Source organism: Microtus ochrogaster, chromosome 4 (assembly GCF_000317375.1).
Source record: "Microtus ochrogaster isolate Prairie Vole_2 chromosome 4, MicOch1.0, whole genome shotgun sequence".
Taxonomy (NCBI): Eukaryota; Metazoa; Chordata; class Mammalia; order Rodentia; family Cricetidae; genus Microtus; species Microtus ochrogaster.
Window position 1 is genome coordinate 86,961,527 of NC_022011.1, and position 4,912 is coordinate 86,966,438.

Genomic DNA, 4,912 nt, shown 5'->3' on the forward strand with positions numbered 1-4,912 from the left:
TGGAGCGATCTTAAACTAGTAACTTAAGGAAACATCTGAAAGGTCTAGAACAAAAAAAAAATACATAACACCCCAAAAAAGTAAAAGACAAGAAATGAGTATCTCAGGGCTGAAATCAATGAAATAGAAACAAACAAAAACAACACCCCCAAAAATATAATCAATCAATGAAATGAAGAATTGGTTCTTAAAGAGAATCAACAAGGCTGACAAAACCTTAGCCAAATTAACTAAAATATAAACAGAGAAAATCCAAATTAATGAAATTAGAGACAAAAAAGAGGATATTACAATTAACATCAAAGAAATTAAGAAAATCATAAGAATATACTTTAAAAATCTGTATTCTACCAAACTGGTAAACCTACAAAAATGTATGAATTTCTTGTGTGTATGTGTGAAGTCAAGATAAAATAAGAAATTTAAGCAAATTCATAACCTCTAATGAAATAGAAATAGTAGTTAAAAGTCTCTCAAGAAATAAGGAAATAAATAAATACCCAGGTCAAGATCAATTCAGAGCAGAATTCTATTAGAACTTAAAAGAATTAACACCAATACTCCTCAAATTATTCCATAAGATAGAAAGTGAAGGAAGATTTCATAATTTTTTTACAATGTCATTGTTATCCTGATATCAAAGACATACAAAACCTCATGAAAATCCCCAAATTACAGAATATTACGAAGGCTATTGGTTGCTCACCTTGACCTGATGGTAAGGTCCTGTAGTTAAATACAATATTTACTTATGTTACAGAGGAGTTGAGCTGGTGCCTAACTAGACATTTCACCCCAATTGATTGGCATCTGTACTACTGGAAAATTCTTTCCATGTTACTGGAGGAGAAAGATAACAGTGGCCTGCCTGGTACACACACTGGTGCAACAGTGACACAAATATTATGGGAGCCATCAACCACTTTTTTTGTTTTGTTTTGTTTGTTTTTCGAGACAGGGTTTCTCTGTGGTTTTGGAGCCTGTCCTGGAACTAGCTCTTATAGACCAGGCTGGTCTCGAACTCATAGAGATCCGCCTGCCTCTGCCTCCCAAGTGCTGGGATTAAAGGCGTGTGCCACCACCACCCGGCCATCAACCACTTTTTGAGGGGACTTAAGGCTCACTCCATGAGATAGAGCCCATACTTGCCACGACTAAAATGTCCAAGAGCCTAAGACTTAAGGTCCTGGGAAAAACCTGCTATGGCTATTCTGCTAAAGGAACACAGTAAGAAAATAGGATGTGGACGACTTCAAGGAAACAGTCTCTCCCAGACACAACAGGACAGATGCACATATGAACTGCAGCAGCATGCATAGCACTTACATGGCTCCAAGTCAAGCGGTTCCAGTATGGAGAGTGCGAAGTGGACACAAAGTCCTATCCTAACCAAGAAGCTGGTTATTGCGCTGAACAAGGGGAAATCAGTCTTCTCCAATAGAGTCTAAGGAGTATTATCAAACAAAATTTAGGGCAGGCCCCACGCCCATGAGTAGCTGACCAACACTAAACAAATTCTGTAGCATCTTTGAGGACTTTTGTTTCATTTTGCTTGTGGGGGGCATTATTTTGTCGTGTGGTCTTTTGCTTGTTTATTTTGGTTTTAATTTTTTGTGTTTTTGAAGGGTCTTTTGTGTTTCTTATTTTTTTTGTTGTGCTTTGGTTTTGTTTCTTGTTTGTTTGTCTGAAAAAGAGAGAGAGGAACATAAGGTTGGGTAGGGGGAAGGTGGAGAGGATCTGGGAAAAACTGAGAGAGGGGAAAACATGATCAAAATATATTGTATGAAAAATGTATTTCAAAAAGAGTAACACCGGGTAGATCAAAGGTTACAAATTTTCAGTTAATCTGGGTATATAAAACAGGGGATCATGTGAAACTAGTCCACACTCTTAGAGGTAAAGTTGGTCATCGTCTTGAATGGTGTTACAGGGTGAAGGGTGCTGATGCTTGGCACGGCTTGGGGTGATCACAGAACACATGCAGCTCTGTGTGTTGAGCGGACTGAGCCAAGCGCTGCTGACACAGGTGCACTCACTTAGAGTTTTACTGACATTAATAATAAGCACACACACTTTTCTGTGTATCTATCATTCGTCCATAATTTTTTTGTTTGCTTTAGTACTAAGAATTAAACCCAGGCCCTCATGCATACCAGGCAAACACTCCACCACTGAGTTAGATCTCCAGCCCCTATAATTTTTTTAAAGTTATAGTTAACATGGAAAATTTGGGAAATGTAATTTTTAAAAAAACCCTTATGCCTATGAGGGACTTTTTTTTTAAGAATATATACTTTCAAGTTTATTCCTAGAATGATGATATATTTGTAAAATTGTTTTTTATTACAAATTTTCATACAATATATTTTGATATTCTTTCCTCTCCCCCTTTCCTAGCAGGCATCAATTGCAGATGTCTTCTTAGAGGACTTGCACCTTTGCTGGGCAAGAGCTCCATCGCGGAGTCATGTTCCCGGCCTCCACCTTTCTGACTACTTAAAATACTTCTAGGAAAGAAATACTCAGGCGCCTTGTCTGTCTGTACATGTTTATGATTATTCTCTTAAGACAAACTTTTGTAAGTGGAATTCCTGGGATCGTTTGGATACTTGTTGCCAGTTGGAGCTCCAGCTGAGCTGCACTGACTTGAATGTTTCTCAGCGGTGTGCGGGAGCACCGCGCCCCACTGTCACAGCATCAAGAAAGCTGCTCAAAGGGCTCAGCCTGACAGGAAAAGTGGCTCCAATGCATCTATCTGTGAACATAACTGCTTAGAGTTTCCTGTGCACCTTGACCTCACATGACCCTTGCTGGGCTTGCCTTCTTCTCTTTTTTCCATTGGAGCTGTCTCCCTTATTGTTTTCAAGATATGTGTGTGTGTGCATATGTATACATCTCTCTATATATTTATTTAATATATTTATATAATTAATATATGTATGAGAACTTTGTCTCACCAATTACCAACATTCTTCCATTTAATTTGCTGTTTCATTTTGTTTATTGTAATTTTTGGATGTACTTGATTTCACTTGTAATATATTAAAACAAATGCACCTTTTCATTTCAGATCTCTGTTTTTAGCTTTTAAAAAAAGAAAACCTGTCCTCTGTGTTGAAGACATTCTTAATTCCTAATTGCAATTTTACAACTGTCATTATATAAGCACGGTATATATTAGACAAAGTATAGAAATGCAGGAGTCTAAAACAACAGGCAATCCCTTTGACCTGCTAAGGATACATGAGGCAGTTGTGCCAGTGGCTATGAGCCACATTTGGCTGTTACACTGAAAGTCAACCAGGACGGGTCAGGACAACACCAGGGAAGATTCTTGCTAGAGGCCACGTAAGATGCTCCTTCCTCAAGGCACCGTCCTCCTCTTCAACTCGCTGGAAGTGCCTGGACTATGTTTGCGGCTGCTCCCTTGAAATCTCATGGGAGATAAGAGGCTAGCTCTGCTCATCTTCCCTCCGGATGCAATGATCCCAGAGAGTCTACATACACCCTACTATCTGTCCTAGCAAAGAAATGTCTGTCTACCTGCAGAACCCAGACATGAGAAGTTTATCTGTTTCACCGTCCCTAGAGCTCGAAAGACGAACCGCTGCAAAACTCTTGAGCAACTGTCAGATAGATAAAGGAATGTCTCTGTAATTAATTTACTGAAACAAACCTCAGGTATCATTTATCATTTCTTCCCTCAAAAGCCACAGACATCGCATTATTTGTGCAGCAGCTGCCACGGTCTAGCATCTGTGATCATCCGTGTGTAGAGCAAATGGAGGGTCCGTAAAAACTTTTTCAGCTCAGAAAACAATTGTTAACAATAACACAGTTCTCACTCATTTCCAGTTATGTAATATTTTCAAATCTGGCATGGAGAGAATCAAAAATACAGTGCTACATTGGAACCCACACCCACACACACACACATTTTAATTTTTTTGTTTGTTTGTTTTGGTTTTTCGAGACAGGGTTTCTCTGTGGCTTTGGAGCCTGTCTTGGAACTAGCTCTGTAGACCAGGCTGTTCTCAAACTCACAGAGATCCGCCTGCCTCTGCCTCCCGAGTGCTGGGATTAAAGGCGTGCGCCACCATCGCCCGGCACACACACATATACAATCAGGTAACAGTTAATATGTAGACATGAATTTATTTGAAACCGTGCTTCCTATGAATGACATTATCTGGTCTTTGGTAAGTTCTTTCCCTCCCCGTCAGTTATCCTATTGCAAGATAATGCCACTAACAGGGAACGAAGGTGAGGTTAGTCACGGGACTATGTGTTGCTGGGTCAAAACACACAGCAAGTAGAAAATGCTCAAGAATAACCCACGAAGAAAAGAGCCATCTGCACTCCTCTCTTGAGGATTCAGAAGCCTGGGTCAAGACCCCATGCTGGCAGCCTTGGTGGTGTGATGTGGCTGCCAGGAAATGACCTTGAGAGTCATGTTGGAGAAATTAATCCCAAAGGTGGTCCAGTCAGAAGAGGCCCCAATTACTGAGAATACGGCCGGATGTGTAAGAGATAATGATGAGAACAGGCCGCAGCGAATCAAGTATCTGAGCAGACTGACTAGCATCTGGTTCTGAGGATCAAAATTAGATGCTTCAGAAGAACAAAGGAGAAAATGGCTTGTTAAAAATCAGAGTCCCATGGTTCTAAGGGTGGCACGGCCCGTTCAAGTTGCAAACAAAGAGGAGGTCTCTGTGGCCGGTCATTAGGGATCACCCCACTACTCGCTGCAATCCGTGTGAGAAAAGAAGGCAAGCTGACCCAGAAGAGGGGTGTTTGGATCAAGAATCTGATGACAGCTGATTTCACCTGAACTTTTAATTTACACTCGCTCCTGACTACCTGTTCTTTCCATATTGATTTCCTTTTAAATGGTCTTTTTGCCCTTTTAAAA

The 4,912-nt window shown here is 40.3% G+C and overlaps 1 protein-coding gene across 1 annotated transcript in view; it reads right to left on the bottom strand.

The window, feature by feature from the left end:
* Nucleotides 1-1,622, bottom strand: part of Znf385b (zinc finger protein 385B) — a 285,693-nt gene extending 284,071 nt beyond the window's left edge. The window contains exon 1 of the mRNA XM_013346081.1: nucleotides 1,327-1,622. The gene's annotated coding sequence lies outside the window, so the exon portion shown is untranslated. The remainder of the gene's footprint in view (nucleotides 1-1,326) is intronic.
* Between the last annotated feature and the right edge of the window lie 3,290 nt (nucleotides 1,623-4,912).